The sequence below is a fragment of the Triticum aestivum genome, chromosome 3A (assembly GCF_018294505.1).
Source record: "Triticum aestivum cultivar Chinese Spring chromosome 3A, IWGSC CS RefSeq v2.1, whole genome shotgun sequence".
NCBI lineage: Eukaryota > Viridiplantae > Streptophyta > Magnoliopsida > Poales > Poaceae > Triticum > Triticum aestivum.
The window spans coordinates 691,331,739-691,353,536 of NC_057800.1; the positions used below are offsets into that span (position 1 = coordinate 691,331,739).

General features: G+C 41.1%; 1 long non-coding RNA gene across 3 annotated transcripts; it reads right to left on the minus strand.

Annotated features, from left to right (window-relative positions):
• Positions 1–7,145: 7,145 nt before the first annotated feature.
• LOC123063264 (uncharacterized) lies at positions 7,146–9,288 on the minus strand. Of its 3 annotated transcripts, none has more exons than XR_006430229.1 (3): positions 8,860–9,091; positions 8,104–8,323; positions 7,146–7,966 (listed from the first exon to the last, which is right to left on the minus strand). It is a non-coding gene; the product is annotated as an uncharacterized lncRNA (long non-coding RNA). The 3 variants fall into 3 exon arrangements; XR_006430228.1 differs by having other exon boundaries at positions 7,146–8,018; XR_006430227.1 differs by having other exon boundaries at positions 7,146–8,323; positions 8,860–9,288.
• Between the last annotated feature and the right edge of the window lie 12,510 nt (positions 9,289–21,798).

The window sequence follows — 21,798 nt, forward strand, 5'->3', positions numbered from 1 at the left end:
CATAATGCAAAATGTTGTGAAGCACTTATACAATAGCAAAGCTGATGACTCACATTCTCCAAAAGATAAAAATGGGGCAGATGAAGAAGAAGAAGAAGAAGAAGAACCACACATTCTCTCAGATTTTAGTGCTTGCATGTATAACATTGAGGACACGACGGCCTTTGAAGAAGCATTTTACATCATGAGGAATAAGGTGGACGAAAAGAAGATGTCATGGCTGGATAGCATCTACAAGTTCAAGGAAAAATGGGCTGAATGTTACATGAGAGATGTCTTCACATTGGGTATGAGAAGCACACAATTAAGTGAGAGTTTCAATAGTGACTTGAAAAAACATTTAAAATCAAATTTTGACATCATTCGGTTCTTGAAGCATTTCGAAAGGGCGGTGCAAGGAAAAAGAAACAAGGAACTAGATGCAGAATTTGAAGCTAGGAAAAAGTTACCTAGAATACGCATGAAGACACCCATGCTATTGCAAGCAAGCAAACTTTACACACCCACAATATTTGAAGCATTTCAAGCTGAATATGAAAGATCCATGGCTGCATGCACTAGAGCATTGGATGGAAATAACACATATTCTGTTGCAATTGTGAGGGTTGATGGTGATTTAAGTTCTGAACTAGAGCGCATTGTTGTTGGTGATTCTTTGGAGAAAACATCTTCATGTAGTTGTGGGCAGTTTCAAAGGACTGGAATATTGTGTGGCCATGCATTAAAAGTTCTTGACTTGATGAATATCAAGCTGTTGCCAAACCATTACATTCTAAAGAGATGGACAAGGGAAGCAAGATATGGAACTATACAAGACAACAAAGGAAATAGCATCGTTGAAAATCCAAAAATGGATGCTATGCTCCGATATAAGTCTTGGTCTCACACATTCCTAAATTTGGCATATCAAGCCACAAGCTCTCCAGAATGTTGCATATTGGTGGACAACACACTATATTGCCTCCAGAAGCAACTTCAAGACAAACTTAGTGCATCTACAAGTATTTTGAGTGATTCATATCATGTCCAACATGTTGTTCCACAAGATGAAGGTTTGCTTAGTGCTGCATGCTTAAAGAAAAAGGAGGTTAAAGAAAAAACTTCAAAGAGGCGTGGCAGTTGGCTCGAGAGGATGCGCAAGTTCAAAAGGAAAAAAAAGCAAACTAAATCTAGCGTATGTTGATGAAAACCATTGCAATATAGAGTTCGTATTCATTATTACTACATGCTAAATAACAAAGTTGATTTTTTATCCAGAAAAAGAAGAATGGTGGTGGTGGTGTGAAAAGTCAAGTACCAATGGATGTCCCTCATAAATCTAGCGTCTGTTGCTGAAAACCCTTGTAATTGTGAGTATTTAATTTGTTCCTTACTATATGCTAAATAACTACGTTGATTGCTTTGTGCAGCAACATGAGAATGGTGGTGGTGTAGGCTCTCAAGTACCAATGGGTGTTTCTCATAAGGACGGCAATGCCTTCACCAGCTACACAAATTTGCTAATGGTATTTCCAAATTTCTCTGTTTCATCTTCTCTAAACTAGTTTCAATATTGCCATGTTTTAAGCATGCCTTTCCCTTTGCAGGGTTTTAGTGAAATTGATGATATGTCCTTTCAAGGTCTTCTTTAGAGCTTTAGAAACAAGAGAATTGCAGTGCTGCAGAGCAAGTGAAATGTTTTGGTCTTTTTGGGTGAATGTGTGCCAAAACTGAATTCTGTAACTTAGGTGTGCCAAAACTGAATGTGTGGCAAAACTCAAGTGAAATTCAAAAGAAAATCTGTGCTGATTGATGGCTTTTGGAATGTATTATTTTGGATATATAGAATGTCCAAAATACTCAAGTGAAATGTTTGTTTAATTATGATTGTACTGTACTGCAGTGCCAAAACTTAATTTTGTCTATACGTGTGTATGTACTTAACTGAATCTTCTCTGTATTTGTTCCTGTACTGAACCAGAGTTCATTTCTGAACCTGAATCGCTGCACTTCTCCTCTCTCTGGCGAGCTGGGCTTGTTTCCTCCTGAATTGGGCCTTAGTTGGGCCAAGGAATCACATGGTTCACAAGCTGTACGTAGAGAGAGGCAGCTCGCTTAGCATCCATTGGATCAGAAAGGGAGGGCATCCATGAGGGGAAAGGTAGAGGCAGCCTTTGCCATGGCAAGTCAGAGAATCTGCGCCCAAGGAATCGGGGGATGGGGGACGAATCGGGGGCTGGTGGGGATGCCGATTCGTTTCTGTTTTGTCTCGTAGCCTCTGCCAACGTGGACGTCGCGAGAGAGCGCCTCTTGCGCGACTCTTATTGGGTTGTATGTTGTTGCACTTTTTATATTTTTAAGTCATTCATTTCGTTGCGAGTTATGAGGGCGCTTGTGAATGCCCCTTCCCTCCTTGAAGGCACTTCCCTCAACACTGGGTCGTGTCATGGTGGCTGTTTGAACGACCGGATCTTTTGCGATGTTCGATGGGTTGATAATGTGCGGGTCCTAGCAAAAGTTTGTGGTTGACTAGGGTCGATATCAGTGACGATGGCGTCCCTGTGCGTTGCTTCCATTCTTGGAGGTGTATTGAAGACCTCGCTCGCAATCGCTCCGGGTGGGCACCATGTTAGGTGATGGTGTTCTATTTGGATCGATTTTAGGGTTGTGTTTTTCTCCCTTGCTCAGTGTGGTTTTTGGCCTAGTTTCCCTTATGAAGATATACTTTGTATTTTTCACATTTTCCTATCTTATTAAATTGGTAGAGCTCCTGCATTGCATGAGTAGATCATTAATTTCAGCATGCATGTGATTCTCCTTGTACCAGACAGATGGAACAACCATTGAAATGAAATGCATTTACACTTCAAATTTGTTACTGAGAGATAGCACAATCATCGAACTGATGCCTGAATTCATATATGAATTTTCATAGTCCTCAAATATAGTACGATCTTGGTTTAGGATTTTATAAAGAGTCTTTTACATTTGTATCCCCAACTCAAACCCACTACTCAGATTTGTCCCTAATTACGAAGTCTGCTCAAATTTGCCCCTCTGTCATTAGGTGCCCTTACAGAAATGCCCTTCTGCGCCATTATCGTCCGGTCAAAGGGCTTTGACCGTCTCGAAAAATAGCAAAACAAAAAAAAATCTGAAATTTTGTGGGATCAAAGATACTCAGGAGCGCAAGGTGCATGCAAATTTGTGTGCTATTTAGACATACCAGGAGCTCGTGGCAAAGGAAAACAATAAATTTGTACGCCTGTGAATAGTAAATTCAAAAAATAGCAAGAAAATTAAAAAAAGAATTTTTTTGGCATGCAAGATGCTCGGGTGCACAAGGTATGTGCAAAATTTTGATGTGTTCGGACATTGTAGGAGCTCGTGGAGAAAACAAAACAAAATTAGGCTCAAAAAAAACTTTGGAAAATGCACTATTTTGGAAAGGAGCGCGTGTGATTCTAGTAGTTTTGTAGATATCAAAGATATTTCCAGCCCTTATAAAAAACAATAAAAGGACAACACATAAACAAAAAGAGGAGCACACCTTAGCATAGACCGCACAATCGTGAGAAAGGGAAGGACATATAATCCATTCACTCATGTTTGCTGAAGATTCATTCATCATTCTCATTGTTGTAGCCATGTCATTCCCATTTTACTGGATGCGAGGACCATTGAATTGAACCACATTTACACTTCCATCCTTTTATTAAAATATAGTTGTATACAACGACCATCTAATTGGATGTGAATTCGTAATATTTCATTGTACTAAAAGTATGGTCAAGATTTGTGCATTGTAAGTATTTAATGCACACTCACCATACGAACCTCCAATTTATTCTCTAAATATTAGGGATCCACACTTCCTTCAATATTAGCTCGATATATATCTATTAAGTTGTCATGAGTCTTCTTCCTATGGCCTCCGGCTTACACCATCTTTCAAATATCGAGACCTGGCAGGAAGAGGAAGCAATTACACTTTAACCTAGGAGTTAGACACACATAGCGTGTTTGGAATAGTAGTACTATAGTAGGCATCTAAGAATATGTTCATTCACGTGTTCTTAAGGGTTGTGTAACCGACCTAATTACGATCATCATGGCAGGCATAACACCTAGACAGAAGATATCTGCTACAGGAAGCATAGTTTACGAAGAGAAAATAGGGATGCACGTTGAGAAGACTAGAATCAGACGCGTTCCTTTCCACGCCGTTTTCTCTCAAGAAATTTTCATTTATTATTTTGGAGTTTCATACACCTCTATTGTACATTTTTCTATCGGTTGTTGTTACCTGCCTTTTTTACATCTTTTATTTTATCTTTCAATCTTTGTAGGTACCGAACATCAAACCGTCTTTTTGTTGAGCAAAACCGAACGACAAAGCCAAGCTGCCAACACAGAAAGAAAGAAAGAAAGAAAGCCCATGTATGTGAATTAAGCCGGCCAAAATAAAAATTGCACAAAAACAAAAAGCCTACCATTCATTAGATTAGAGCATAGTGTATCTAATTTGAAGGGCACGTCTGAAGTTCCCATTTCAAGAGGCAATTGACTTTACCACAGTGAGAGTAGTAACAGTCCAAATAAAATGGAAATCTTCTTAGTATCCAATTTTAAAAATGGCGTAAGATACACACCCACTCTATTGCTCAACCAATGGATGATAAACCAATGCAAGAGGGCTAGGTCTGCATCACTGCACATATTGGTAGGACACAACAGTAACAGGCCAGACATAATACGAATTTCTGAAAAATAGAGCAGGCACCATACAATGTTCACAGGCAGAACAAACAACCACTGCTATTACTAGTTTAAACATGATCAATTCCTTGAGGCTTCTTAAGGGTCACTAGCAGCAAAGCTAAGTTAGGCACTGGCAAAATAAAACAGGATAATCCAAGAACAGAATTGTTGACTGGTGTCATACAAGATATTTACTAGGTGTATAACACTTCAGTATATTCCCCACTTGCTTACCAAAAGTCTCCTACTTCAGGTGGATCCAATCATCCACCAAGATCTCATATTGGAATAAATGAATTATGCAATTAGATAATAAGTCTTACAAGAGATGACATAAATCCAGTTCAAACTTCAAAAACTATACATCCTTAACAACATTATCTAATTCCAAAAGAAATACTTACGAATAGATTATTTCATTCTTGACTGGAGATTAACAAAGCTTCCAGGCCATATCGTTAAAAATATGGGATCCAAACATTTATTTGCATGACAAAGCAAGAGGTCCAAATGCAAGAGCTGCAACACATATAATATATTCTCCAAGAGAGAAATAAGCAGAGACCATAATTTAATGGTTCAACAATATCCATGATTAAAGTAGTAGGTTATTAGTACAGATGATCGAGCATTCCACAATGATTAAAGCCAGCCCTTTCCAATAAAAAAGGCTGGTAAGCAACTCAGGGATTTACTCTAGGTGTTATGCCTTGTATTGTAAAGCCAGCCCTTTCCAATAAAAAAGGCTGGTAAGCAACTCAGGGAGTACAATACAAGGTCAACATGTTTGGTAGGGACATATGACAATTAATTTTGACTATTTATTATGAAAGTGCATAAATGTCATCTATAATACCTAAATAGTTGATCCCCACTACTTCTAATTCTCTCAACATGCAAGCCATCCACCTCATCATGTGTGCCACATCAGCATCCACTAACAATATTTTTCAGCCCATGCAAACCTTATTCCATTAATCACTAATTCTCTCAACATGCAAGCATCCTACTTCACCATACACTAACATTTTTTAAGCCCATGCAAATCATACCAATATGTTTATTTTTCCCACTGGACATATGTAGTAGATCAGATAATTATTTAATTTATTTACTTCCTAAAGGTTGTGAAATGCCCTCATTTACATAGAATGCAAGTACGGAATATTTATATATTAAAATTCGTAGCTTTTGATTTAGATCTTTTCCTTCATATATAAGTCATCTGTAACTAAACTTTATATTCCCGCAGCAACGCGCGGGGAAATTACCTAGTTTTAGTAGTTTCGGCTAGTCAAGGTGACTAACACATTGAACACAACAGAATAGACAAGTTATAATACGATTCTTGAAAAAAGTGGAGGTACCATACAAAGTTCACACACGTAACTAAATAACTACTCCCTCCGTTCCAAAATTGATGACTCAACTTTGTACTAACTCTAATACAAAGTTGAGTCATCTATTTTAGAACGGAGGGAGTAGCTAAGAACACCACTGCTGCTGCTTGCTCAAACCTGAAGTGAATTATCGCTTCAGGCTTAATTAGTGCCACTTACAGCAGACCTAAATTAGGCACAAATGACAGAATTGGCATACAATAATATTAGTTATTTAACACTTCAATATAGTCCCCACAAGTTCTACGGTTATGATAGCTATCTTTCAGCATTTAAAACTAACTTACAGAGAAGGCAGTTACTATCAAAAGTCTTCTACTTCAGATGGATCCGATCATTCCCTATATATGTGAATATCTCATACTGAATTATGCAATTGAATAAAAAATCTTGCAAGAAATGACATAGACGAAATTCCAACTTCAGAAACTATATAACTCAACAACATTACCTAATTCCAAGAGAAATACTTTACACATTGATCATTTTTCACTATTGAATGGAGATAAAAAAACGCTTCCAGACCACATTGTAATTTGTAAAAAAGATGGAATCCAAACATTCAGTAGCATGACAAAGGCAAGAGGAGATCCAAATGCAAAGGTTGCAACACATATAATTATTCTCAAAGAAAGAAATAAGCAAAGACCAGAATTTGGATATAGAAGACATTAATAATGGTTCAGCAGAACGATCATAATATCCATAATTAAAGCAGCAGGCTTGTTACAACTGCACGGGCTGCTAACTGCCATGAATATATACAAGTACACAATCACAAGCTCAGTTACTAACTTAACTGCAATAGTCAGGACATGAGTGTGCTCAAGCACCAACAAAAACTATCAGAACTTCATAAACAGCCACCCAAATCACTGCTGCCCGAATTCAATACCAAACTCCAATATCATCAGAAAGATGGGAGAATTGTGAAGCTGCAGTACACAAGAAAGAGATTTAGTGCTCATCTGCCAATGACTCTGAGAACAAGGGGACATGTGGATAAAAAGGAGGAGTCTTTTTGCCGCATTCAGGCCTTTGCCATTCAAGCTTACACTCAGAGCCAAGTTGACATATAAAACACAGCTGTCTAGAATCCATGTCGTATAACATTAGTGTCTTCTCAACTCCACCGACTATAAAAACCAAACTGTGTTCTGGATGGATAGAAACAACATTATAATTATTCGCATACGATGAATACTCTGTTCTGAATAACTGCAAGTGGCTCACATTGTGCTTCAAAGTCCATTTTCCTGTAACGTAGTCCTCAAGAACAAAGATTGATAGTTTAGAACCATCAGAATGACAGAATCAGCAAAATACAACCGTCCCTGTGATGGAAATATGCCACCTACACCAATCAGCATAGTATGGTGGCTCAGGAGCATCAATGAGCCACCAATTAGCTCCTTCCACATCAACAGCTACTATCCACTCAAATGAGTCAGCCAGATGCAAGATTCCATTAAAAAATGCGCTTACTGAATTCTTGGGTATCGCAAATGGACCAATATCAACTGTTTCGTATTTCCAAGCTCCAGCTTCGGATGAGTATATTGCTAGTGTTTCGATGCGTCCACAGCAATCCCCATCAAGCTCATCCTCAGCTATACCCCATGACTCCTCATCAATGAACTCAAATACACGGAAATCGGAAGAAACGGCTGGGTCGAATCCTAGGCGAGCGACGCTCACCATTCTGGACCAGTCAGTGGCAGGCATGGCCACCCATTTCTGAGTAGTGGGATTGCACACCACATAATCCATTATCTTGGGATGAGTCGTCGCCTTCCATCAGCGGCAGAGGAGGAGGCCATTGCAGGCTTGCACAAACATATATTTGACATTTGGATACCAAAAACAGCACATATGAGCCTGGGAACACATAAATTTGACTTCCAAAAAGCAAAAACAGCACATACATGAGCTTGCACAAAATATATATTTTGCACGCACATACCTGGGAAGATGTAGCCTCCCTCTCATAGTCGATTGCGGAGCCGGAGGCAGTGGCGATTCCGGCACCCACGGCAGCGCCGGTGGGGTCAGGGGGACGTTGAGGCGGAGGTCCCCGATACCGGCAACTTACTCTTCATAATGGATTCCAAGGTCCTCTCTTTCTCCTTCTCCTTCCCATTCGCCTTCCCCTTTTCTTTGTCTATTGTTGCGACGATAGGCCTCTGCACACATCAGCAAGCAACAAATGGTGAATCATCAACAGCAGTAAACTAATTACACATGGAATCAATGTAATTTCCCAGCAAGTAGATTTTTTTTTCAAGCTGCTATACTACAGCAAGTACTAGATCATCAACAGCAGAAAACTAATTACACATGGAATAAATGAAAATTTCGATCTACCAATCCATTCTGCCGTATAACTCCATCCATCCATGATCCATCCATCTGGCTCTTCTAGATCTAGCCCTACAGGCTACAGTCCGTCCATCCATCTGGCTCTTCTAGATCTAGCCCTACAGGCTACAATCCATCCATCCATGATCCATACATCTAGCCCTACATCTACATGACTATATCCATCGATCGATCGATCCATCCATCCATCCATCAGATGCATGCTAATTTAGACACCTACGGCTAGGGATTGGGAAGGAAGAACTACATGAGAACATCCATCGATCGATCCATTCATTGATCCATCACATGCGTACTAGTTCAGAGAGTTGCGGCTAGGGATTGGAAAGGAAGGACGTACCTGCTCCTGGTCGTCACGTTCGGCGAGAAACCAGGGGAGACGCGTCCGTGTGGTGAGGAAAGGTGGCGTCGCCCGTCGCCGTCGAGCCTGTTGCTGTCGGTGCGGTTAGGAAACGCGGCGTCGCTCGTCGCCGTCCATCCAGCTTTGCGGCGCAGAGCAGAGAAAGGGGCGAGGCAGCACAGAGCAGAGAAAGGGGAGGCGGCGCTCTCTCTGCGTCTCTCGTGCCCTAATGCGTTGCGTGCGATGGAGATGGACGAATTGGGCTGGGCCTCGAGCGAGTCACCGAGTTGGACCGAGCGAAACTCGGCTCGGCTCGGTTGGGAATCGGGCCTCTTTTCCCAACTGGGCTCGCTCGTTTATTGTATCAGGCCGAGCTGTAACGGGCCGAGCTGGAGCGAGCTTCGGGCCGAGCCGAAAAGCTCACTCGGACGTCCAGTCCTAATTGCAGCTATCCAAGATGTCAAGGCTCTCGCAATTGGGCAGGAAAGACAGTGAGGGGTCTACGAGAGGATAGCTTTGACGTGAAAGCAGATTGGTAAAATAACGAGCCTTCTTGGGGGAGCGGAATTTGTTGTAACCTTCGTAGAAGAAGCCGACGATGGACTGCGGCATCTTGTTCCGGTACTGGTAGGAGATGAGGTCGCGCCAACGCTTGGAGACGCACTTGCAACATGTCGACTTGTACGGCACGCGCGAGATGATATCGGCGAGGATGTCGTCGGTGAGCTTGGACACCGGGCTCCCCTTCAGGCGCTTCTTCTTCTTCTTGGAAGGCCGCGCCATGGCCGTCCGTGGAGACGAGGAGCTCATAGTCTGCTTAGATCGGGAGAAGGAGGGGACAAGATTAGAGATCCATCCCGGGTGTGAGGGGGGAGCGTGAGGGAAGAGAGGGTCTACCAGGTGTTTGCTGCGCGAACGGCGAAGCGGAGAGCGTGAGCTGCCCTCCGGAGAGCAGCCGCCAGATGCGGCGGAGCGGAGCTTAGATGGGGTTGGGAAGTGAAGTGGAGACGACGTTGGAGTGGTGCAGGCTTGGGACGTGTGACCTTCTCTTTTCCTTTTTGCAGGAATGGGCCGTATGACCTTGTCCTCCTTTTTGTTGGAGCGGGCCGCGTACCTAGCTCACCTTTATTTTTAATTTTTACTAGCACATATGCCCGTGCGTTGCAACGGGCGAAATAAATTCTAGCATGCACCAATGACTTATCTTGTTGCCACTTCTCCTTTTGACCACTGTCAGATCGGATAATCAATCCCAAGGCGGTCACTCTGTTTTATTGGTGTCAAAAAAACCTAAATTAGGTAGAAGATTGCCTCATCCCTTCCTGAGTGTATTCCAGTGAACTTGATAAACTAATTGGGTACTTCCTATGCTAACCCACATCCAAAATTATAGGGCCAAAATGATGCACTATTCATTTAGATCAATTCATTTCCTAATGATTCTAAATAGAATGATTGTGATTAAAACAATATAAATAGGTTGACGTGAAATACTTGGCACAAATGACCCTGAGGGCGCATTTGTACACCAGGCACCGAGGCATGGGATTGGTCAAGGACCCTCGGCAACCTCATCTATCCCTTGTGTAGAAAGTCAAAAAGAAAAAGTACCAGAAAAAGTTGTGTGTACCCAATTCGGTACACAACAATTTCCTTCTGTGTCATGTGAAAGTAAGTACAATTTGTTGGGTCATAGCTGCAATTTCACATCATAGTTTCTATTACTGGTTGCTGTAAACTCAACTCAAAGTACTGGATTTCAAAAGTAAAGATCATCCATATTCTTAGAGATGAAGATAAGTTACACAGTAACAGTTACATGAAAATTTCATATGGTTTTCTTTACATATAAAAATCACAAATCTGGGTCCTTGTTGCTGTATAAAATAGAAATAATGTAATTCAGTTCTTGTACAACTCAAGTACTTCATACATCCTTGATGGCCGGGAAGAGTTCTTAATTCTAATTAAGAAACCAATATACATTCTATTAGCATTAATAGAAGAATGTATGAAGATGGTATATGCTAAACTGTCAAACATATAATATATTCAGAACCTAGGCATTATGCCTTCGCTTAATACAGAGGGTAGAAGGATTAGCTATACAATGAAGATAATTAATCTGATATTTAATGTGTGTTATGAAGAAACAACGGACAACGAATAATGTGTATCCTCTTCATGAGAAATGTCATATAGATTTCATTGGCTATATTTAGATTTCATATTGCGAGATTAATTAATCTAAGATCCATGTGTTAATTCATGCATGCATTGTCTTAACTCACATAGATTACCTTAAATTGTAGAGGCCACGCACCATGGTCAGATCAAACGAATGCATGAGCTGGAGCAACATACATATGTGTGGAGCAAGCACCAAACATATATCTCTGAAGTTCAGAAGTGGTTTTACCAAAACATATAACACATGAGCTTTTACCAAAACAATCATTATACAACCATAATTACAATTTATCTATGTCTGCATGTTAGCTTGTATACACATCCATGCTAGAAAATTAAGTGATTAAATGGTTAATATGTTAATTACCATAAGTTAAAGTGGGCCCAATAGTTAATTATGGGATTAACACTAATTAACGGTAATTAGCAATTTGCGCCTGTGATTGGGGGCTAATTAAGATTATGGTTAGGTCCCACGTCATATACAGCGCTATATATAAAGGAGGGCATCCCTGCACCTAATTGATCGTTGTATCGTTTAGGATAACAGTGCCCTCCGAAATTTACTCCAAATCCAATCCGGATTGCGCTGGACGTTGACGTGAAGGCCTGACTTTGCTCCGGCGAGGTGCCGGAGTGACCTGGTACGTTGCTACAGTTCGTCAGCCGACTACTTCCTCCACCGTGATGGCCTCTCCAAACGGAGGTATGAACACTACTGTCAACTAATTTCCGCATCAAATTAAATAGTGTTCATGTGTATTAGATAAGATTCGATTAGCAATTGCATAATCCCAGCAATATAACTATCATTTGGTATCAGTAGCCGGTTGGATCTAATCACATGAATCTATTTGAGAAAAAACTGGCAGTAGATCAATCTGTGTCATAAAACTTGCCTGAAAATTCACGTAAGGAGGCCTCGGCCGCGCACATCAGCAGTGGTGTCACAACCGCCGTCCGCCTCAGGGTGATGCTGCTCTAGACGAGCACATCCGGCTGTGCTCGTGCCGCGCCGCCGTGCGCCTCAGGCCGTGCTGCCGCTGCCGCGCGCCTCATGGTGGCGCTCCCGCCGCCGCCGCGCGCCTCGCAGAGCTAACTCACTCTGCTTATCCGATCTGGTTTTCTCATGAACAGCGGCGACGCAGTAGGAAGCTAACTCGATTAGGGATTTACCCGCATGCTCGTAACTGGCCAGTTCCAATGATTTTGGGCTAGTACGAGTCAGTGGGCCGTACAACATTTTTTTCCTTTTGTTCGGCTAGCTACGTGATGGCAAGTAGCATACAGCAGCATTTTATTAGTACGTGCAGATTTGACATTAACTCACTGTATGCAGTACACAGATAAGTCTGCTAATTATCTACATACAGTTAATTCTTTGTGTAATCGGTAGAATTTTTTGGCATAATTGTGTTAAATTAAGATAGAACCAACGTGAAATTTTGGTTTAACACTGCAATAATATTCGGGATAATTGCCATGATTAATTTTAGTAATGCATGATTATATACTGACCAACGTTGTTTGTGATCATGAATATTACGGTTAATTCCCGATGATGTTATTATATGATTAGGTCCTTTTTTCGTTATTGCCCAGCAGTATTGCGAATTAGGATTTTATTAAATTTGTCATGATGTTAATCAGACCAACGTAGGATTGATATCATGCAATGTTTTTTTAATATGGATATTTTCATAATTCGTAATTTTAATATCCATGTTATTTATGTTTTATTCAGCTTTGAACCCATCACTTATTTCTGGGCTCCTAAACTCAATTAAGCACCTCAATGGGACTAACTTTCCTACATGGAAGGAGCAGATTTCCATTAACCTTGGGGTCATGGATCTTGACTACGCACTTAGGGAGAAGGCTCCAGTTCCCTTGTCCTCTGATGATGAAAACCTTGCTGAGAGAACTAAGGTTTATGAGGCTAACAAGGAGAAGTGGGAGCCCTCCAATCGATTGTCCCCCGATTCCGAATGTGCTAAGACTTATCTGGCATCGGTGGAGGAACAGTTTAAAGGCTCCACAAAAGTCTATGCCAGTACACTGATCATGAAAATGCTCACCACTAAGTATGATGGTGCAAGCGGTGTGAGAGAACATATCATGACTATGAACGATATGGCCGCAAAATTAAAGGGCATAGACATGGAGATTTCTGAGGGCTTCTTGGTTCATTTCATTATGACCTCCCTTCCTGTGGAGTTTGGTCCATTCAAGATCAACTATAACACACAGAAGGAGAAGTGGACCATGGGTGAGCTCACGGCTATGTGCGTTCAAGAAGAGGAGCGACTTAAGATTGAGAGAAAAGATTACGCTCATGTTACTTCCATGAACTCAGGGAAGAGAAAGTTTAATGGTGAAAATAAGACTCAGAAAAAATTAGGTCCTTCACATAAGGCCGAGTCAAACAAGTCTGGGGCCAAAAGGTCAAAGCCTTCTATTGCTAATGAGCCTTCTACACCTAACAAGCCGTATTGCAAGTTTTGCAAACATGACGGACATAAGCAGAATGATTGCGATGGCTTTAAGGCATGGCTTGTAAAGAAGGGTATGGACACAATTTCCATGGCTGATGAATCCCTTTACACTGATTTTTCCCCTAATACTTGGTGGGTTGACTCAGGTGCCACCGTGCACATTTCTAACTCATTGCAGGGATTCCTTACCGTGAGGACGCTTCAAAGGGGAGAGCGAACTCTTAGAGTTGCAAATGGACAGGAGGCTAATGTTGAAGCTGTTGGGACTCTCCCGTTAGTGCTAAAAGATGGCTTCACCCTCCTTATTAATAATGCTATTTATGTTCCTACCATGAGGAGGAACCTTATTTTTGTTTCTCTATTAGATGATGATGGTTTTGAGACTTATTTTGGGAACAAACGATGTGTTATTAAGTTTGGTCATGATGATATTGGTCATGGCGTTTGCCATGACAAACTCTATAAACTCCTTTTGAACGACTCCTCTGAATCTTTGAATGTTTGTGATGTAATAAATAAGCATGAGACTTCGTCGAAATTATGGCACTGTCGTTTAGGCCATATTTCGAAGGGGAGAATGGAGCGTCTCATTAAAGAAGAGATACTTCACCCCTTAGACTTCTTGGATTTAGATCACTGCATCGATTGTATTAAGGGAAAATTCGTAAAACAAATTAAGAAAGGAGCAATTCGTAGTAGTGGGGTTTTCGAATTAATCCACACTGACATTTGTGGTCCATTTCCTATTACTTCTGCTGATGGATATGACTCCTTTATTACTTTCACCGATGATTATTCTCGTTACGGATACATTTTTCCTATTCGCGAACGATCTGAAGCACTCGATAAATCTAAAATGTACAAAGCTGAAGTAGAAAATCAGCATAATTTGAAGATTAAAGTAGTGCGATCAGACGAGGCGGAGGATATTATGGGAGACATGCTCCTTATGGACAAATTTCTGGTCCCTTTGCTCTATTTCTTCAAGAAAATAGAATAATCGCCCAATACTCAATGCCGGGTGAACCTCAACAAAATGGAGTCGCTGAAAGACGCAACCGTACACTTATGGATATGGTACGGAGCATGGTTTCCAACTCCAGTTTACCGGTTAATTTGTGGATGGAAGCATTAAAGACAGCCGTGCATATACTTAATCGGGTTCCTAGTAAATCAGTACCCAAGACACCTTATGAATTGTGGACTGGGAAGAAACCCAGATTAAATTATTTGCATGTGTGGGGTTGTCCTTCTGAAGCTAAGATTTTTAATCCACACATTGGAAAATTAGATCCTAAAACCGTTAGTTGCCATTTTATTGGATATCCTGCAACATCCAAAGGCTTTCGTTTCTGTAGTCCAACACGTACCACTAAATTTGTCGAAACGAGGCATGCTAAATTTTTAGAGAATGTTAATGTCAGTGGGAGCTCCGAGACAAGAAAACTCACACTTGAGGAAAATCAGACTGACATACCATTACCGATGATCCCAGAGTCTGTTTTTCCTTTGTCTTCAAGCGCAACACCTCCAGTTAATCATTCTGGGTTTATTGGTGCAGCACCTAATAATGAGCCTCACATCATTCAGTCTTCTGTGATATCTAATGAACCTTTACGGAGATCACAGCGGGATAGAAGGACTGCCATTAATACAGATGAATATGTTGTTTACATGACCGAAGATGGAAATGGCATTAGTAAGGCAAATGATCCCACCTCCTTTGAGGAAGCCATGACGAGCGGACACTCATCTAAGTGGCTTGAGGCCATGAATGATGAAATTAAGTCAATGAGTATTAATGATGTTTGGGATTTAGTAGAAATTCCAAAGGAAGTCAAAAAGGTGGGCTGTAAGTGGGTCTACAAAACTAAGCATGACTCTAAAGGAAATGTCGAACGATTCAAAGCAAGACTTGTCGCTAAAGGTTATACACAAAGAGAGGACATAGACTATGTTAACACATTTTCTCCCGTCTCGAAGAAGGATTCGCTAAGAATTATTATGGCTCTTGTTGCTCATTATGATTTAGAGCTACATCAGATGGATGTTAAAACCGCATTCCTTAATGGTGACTTGCATGAGAATGTATATATGGCTCAACCGGAATGTTTTGTCGTAGAAGGCAAGGAACATATGGGATGTCGACTTAAGAAATCTATCTATGGGCTAAGACAAGCGTCTAGACAGTGGTACCTTAAATTTGATGAGGTTATAAGGAAATTTAATTTTAAGGAAAATGAAGTGGACAATTGCATATACATTAAGACCAGTGGGAGCAAGTTTATCATATTAGTACTTTATGTGGATGATATCTTGCTAGCCAGCAGTGATTTAGACATGTTATATGAGACCAAAAGATTTCTTTCATCTAATTTTGACATGAAAGATCTTGGGGATGCCTCTTATGTTTTGGGCATAGAAATCCACTGAGACAGGTCTAAAGGGACATTAGGACTGTCCCAGACGGCATATATTGACAAAGTCCTTTAAAAGATACAACATGCATAACTGTTCTTCCACTCCCGCACCTATTGTTAAAGGTGATAAGTTTGGTCTATTTCAGTGTCCCAAGAATCAATTAGAGATTGATCGAATGAAGACAATTCCTTATGCCTCGACTGTTGGGAGCATCATGTATGCTCAAGTATGTACGCGTCCCGACTTAGCATATGTAACTGGAATGCTTGGCAGATATCAGTCTAATCCAAGCTTAGATCACTGGAAAGCTATCAAGAAAGTAATGCGCTATCTGCAAGGGACTAAAAATCATATGCTTACATATAGAAAGACTGACAGCCTAGAAATTATGGGTTACTCAGACGCTGATTTTGCAGGGTGTAAGGATACTAAGAGATCCACATCAGGCTATATCTTCACACTTGCACGGGGAGCAATTTCATGGAAAAGCTGCAAACAAACACTTACTGCATCGTCAACTATGCAATCAGAGTTTGTGGCATGTTTTGAGGCTACCGGGCAAGTCGTATGGCTTAAGAACTTCTCCCCGGACTTATAGTGGTAGACAACATAAATAAACCACTTACATTATTCTGCGATAATCAAGCTGCAGTTTTCCTTTCAAGTAACAACAAGTCAAGTGGTGCTGCCAAACATATTGACCTTAAGTACCTTGTTGTGAAAGATAGAGTCCAAGATCAAACAATTAAAATTCAGCATATAAGTACTAAAATGATGATTGCTGATCCCATGACTAAAGGCTTGCCACCAAATCTCTTTCGAGAACATATTGCTAGCATGGGTCTAATGGAAAGCCTATAACTACTGGGGTAACTAACTGATGAGATCTCAATATTTGAACTTGGAATAAGGAAGTTTGTTTCGCTTACTAAGTGCACATAATGATTAATAAAGAAACAAACTATTACGACCATAAGTAGGGAGTATGGATGCATGCCCATACGACTCCCAACCATAAATAATTATCCATTCTGAAATGAAGTCTTACGCTATAGATTTTGGGGTTCCAGTAATGATTATACTATTGCTGCGAATACATTATCTTGGTGTGATGCCTTTGTTAAAGTATGGACTAATGACATTAACCATTCAATCAAGTGGGAGAATGTTAGAAAATTAAGTGATTAAATGGTTAATATGTTAATTACCATAAGTTAAAGTGGGACCAATAGTTAATTACGGGATTAACACTAATTAATGGTAATTAGCAATTTGCGCCTGTGATTGGGGGGCTAATTAAGATTATGGTTAGGTCCCACGTCATATACAACGCTATATATAAAGGAGGGCATCCCTGCACCTAATTGATCGTTGTATCGTTTAGGATAACAGTGCCCTCCGAAATTTACTCCAAATCCAATCAGGAGTGCGCTGGACGTTGACGTGAAGGCCTGACTTTGCTCCGGCGAGGTGCCGGAGTGACCTGCTATGCTGCTACAGTTCGTCATCCGACTACTTCCTCCACTGTGATGGCCTCTCCAAACGGAGGTATGAACACTACTGCCAACTAATTTCCGCATCAAATCCAATAGTGTTCATGTGTATTAGATAAGATCCAATTAGCAATTGCATAATCCCAGCAATATAACTATCAATCGACACACAACATGAAAAACACGATCACCAAGAAGAGCTGTGTATACACCGGATAGATTAAACTATGCAAGCATCGACATATAGTAAGGAGAAGCAATGCATCATTTTAAAATTTACCTCAAATGAACAGCATGGAAACAGTCGCGCAACTAAAATATCAATCACCGCATGGCCCAGGTTCCAGTGTAGCAATTCTTGTTTCTGTGTTGTTAAACAGGCAATAGATTAATGGTGATCTTGGCATGTGCATCTGAGTGTCAGTTTTCCTAAATAAAAGCAACACACATTTTTTCTCACCTCGATCATCTGGTTTTCTGAAAAAATGTCGAGAATACACATTTAAGCGCACCAATGATAGTCCATATCGATAAATCAGGTCACATGGACTTGTGCAAAAAACAAAAACATGAATTCTTATACAAAGATACAGATGGAATTTTGAACCCACACTTAAGTAAGTATAATCTAAACTCTGAGTGGAATTACTACTTCAAATGCCACATGTATCACAATTAACATAGACTCCATCTTCAGTGTTGAAATTTCTTGAGAAGGTAAAATTGTACTCTAAATTAACGTCAAATCCATTATATATTGTATGGCAATCTTGGATGCCTGTACTTCAAGGAGACATGCTAAGCAATATTACATTCTTCCTATTGTGGGGAACATATTCATGAGTTTGAAACAAAGATCCTCTATCATTGGGGAAAGTAACATCCCACATCGAGCTTTTGTTCAGTTGAGCACAAACAGAAAAGCTTGAATTCCAGAATGTCATGATTAGCAGAAACAACATGCACCTATCTTGTGGACTGAACACAAAGAAAACAAGAAACCTATTTATTAAAAAGTAGAAACAAATACTACATACTTCTTCCTATTGTCAAATAATTACTACTTCTATTATCATAGATATGTGTCAACTAACTTTCCAAGTACTAACCAGTAAGAGAGAGAGAGAGAGAGAGAGAGAGAGAGAGAGAGAGAGAGAGAGCTCCTGCGATTCGAGACGATTGTGTAGGAGGGGATGGGCAGGGGGACGCGAGCTGGCGCATGGCGGTGGTTGAAAGCCTACTGGTGTACGCAGGCGGAGCGGCGCGCTGGGAAGGTGGCTCCACAAGGCGGCGATCGACGAGCAGGAGCTGAAGCGAGCGGCGGTGCTAGATGGATGGGAGCAGGTGGCATATTGGAGGACGGGGTCGTGTAGTGCGTGGATTCTTTTTCTTTTTGGACTAACCTACCAACAGGAGCTCGGATTGGCCACACCCGTGGCAGTTCGCCGTGCCTGCCGACGCCGCTCACCGGACCCCGAGGTAGGAGACAGCCGGTGCATTAGGAGGAGCAGGTGGTCCGCGCTGCGATGAGGGAAGCTCGGGGTGTTGGAGGACGATGAGGGGAGGGGGATGAAGAGGGAGTGCTTGAGGAGGCGACCGGGCCATCAACGGTGCTCGGGGCGGAGCAGCATCTGGCGGCGGGCGACTATGCGGCCTGAATTGGGGACATGCGAGGGCATGTGTCTAACAGGAAAACGAACCGGTACGTTGACCTATGGATAGCAGTGATGGGATTGCGGGTTTAATTCCTAAATTAGTACCACCTTGTTTATATTATGATTTTGTCTATACAAATCGTAAAAGTGTATTACGACTGGACCAGTGGCGAAGCCACGTTTTGGTTGTGTGGTCACTTGACTACACATGAATTTCACAGGTCAAGTACTCCCATGTATGGGTACTGAGCTGCTGAATAAACAATTTCTAAAAATGCCTAAACATGCCAACTCGTCATCTGTGTTGGGTAACTTTTGGCTGGGAAAAAAAAGCAAATTTGCAATGGAAGTCCTAATAACTATAGAAATAGCATTAGATATTGGTCTAAATATATGAAATATTGAGGAAATACACACTTATGTGGGATACTTGAGGACATGCAATAGTACCGAAGTCTATTCTCCATTTGTACCAGTCTCTTGCTTCTTTTCGACTCCGCAATCGCCAAGAGTTAAATCTAAAAATCATCAGCTCTTATATAAATCATGTATTTTCTTTCTCAAGATGTTGCGCCTCTAGTTACATCTGTATTCGTTTAATCTATTCCATGAGCATTGTCTCCGAAGGTCAGATGTTCTACGCTTGCCCATCTACTCTAGTTGTCTTGTTCGAACATTTTTTCACATTCAGTTTTATTGTGTCTTTTTTAATTCAAACGCCATTTCATATATCTCAAATCTATGTATCAGCAAAAAAAAACATGAACATGGTCAAAGATAATAAGCTATGACGATAGTACTTCCAAATGTATACTTTTTTCGAAAATACATTTATAATTAAAATATTAAAATAGCTCAAAAATAATGCATTGAAAGAAACACTGGTAATAAATTTGAAATATTAACTATCTTTAAAAAGGAATTACAATCCTTTGTGTTCCTATTTAATTTGTCTACAAAAATTCGCTAGTACAAAACCTGACATCACAAGGTTTTGATCCTGGCACCGCCACTGGACTGGACGGAAGCGTATTGTAACGGTGAACCCGACAAAGTCAATCCGTACTTTATTATTAGGGAAAAGATACAAGTTGACCAGTTGACATTTAGTTGTGGCGGAGCCGGTGTCTCAAAAAAAAGTTGTGGCGGGGCCAAGGTACCCTCTCTATTAGGGTTTGCGTGGTGATCACCATGGCTGCACCAGAGTCCTCGGGGGGCAGCGAGACTACCGTCGGAAGATAATATCAAGGAGATGATGAAGCATATGGATCTACAAAATGATGAACTGGATGATGTGGTTCTGGGAAAGAAGAGGTGAAGAAGATGAAGCTGGAGACGCGCTGGCTGTATGATGTGGTTATGGGGAAGTTGGATCTACTACCGTAGATTCGACCAAGTCTCAACATCTATAGTCATGTAATTGATTTGCCTCTCCATAGGTTTTTAGTTTTTGAGTTTCTCCTCCACTTTCCACAAAATACATAATTTTTCAGAAAATCAATATGGCAAACCATGTGTGTTTCAATACATTCTTGTGAATTTTTAGAGTACCCTTGAAGAGATAGTACTTTATCGCTTCAACCATGTGGTTCTCTTTATACCAGATGGGATGCAACGACCATCAAACTAAATAGCATTTACACTTCATTTTTTCACTACTGAAAGATAATCTACAACAACCAAGAAAGCATGAATTTTTATTGTACTAAAAATATAGTATGACCGTGATTAGGGATCTTTAAATATTCATGATGCGTAGCCGCCACAACAACCTCCAACCCGTTTCTGTACATATCAGGGACATGCTATCCTCAATTTTAGCTCGATATATATCCATCTAGTTGTCGCATGGTCTTCTTTCTATAGGCTTCCACCTAAGCCATCTCACAGATGTCGATAATTAAGAGGAAGAAGATGAAAAAATGACACTTAGGTTCTTGGAGTTACACACGTAGCATACGTGTTGGGAATAGTAGGCATCCAGGAATATGTTCCCTGAAGCTCCAAAACCATGCATCCACGAAATTCTTGTTGTCGCGCTCAGTGAGCCGCTCCATCATTTGGATGATGATAACATTATCATAGTGGATCCAGAACTCTAGCCCCATGAACTTATCCTTCTACCTCTTCTTTTACTCATCTAGTGCCTGAAAGGACTTGTTGTCCATCCCCCGCATCAGGAAGCTTTCCATCCTCATCGTCCTTCAGGGCATTAAAGCCTTCTTGATCTTCATCTTTAGACCAAGCAATATATCTTTTGGTCTGGATGACCACAAGCTCGGCGCTGCCTCCACCATACTGGACGAGCAATTTCTTGCCATCATCCATTCAGACACTTTGCCTTCCTCGACTAGCCGTTGGCACCGAAGATGCTCCAGCCGCATACTAGCCCTCCTCGCGACACTACTCGCCGCCTCGTCGGAAAACCTGCATCGGCGCTCCACACCATAGAGCGGGAGCGTGGGGTGCTGCGGAAGAAATGGGCAATCTCGGACGACATCGACGACTAGGCCTTTGATGAAGCCATGATGCAACACCTCATCAACCTCTTCAAGGACCCTCATTCTTGGTGAAGAAATAGAGGCGGTTAAGGCCCTATTCGGTTCTTTTAAGTTCTCCAAGATTAATGCTCCACCCTCCAGACGACACGCAGCGGTCCAGAGGCTGTGCGACGGTCTAGTTGTA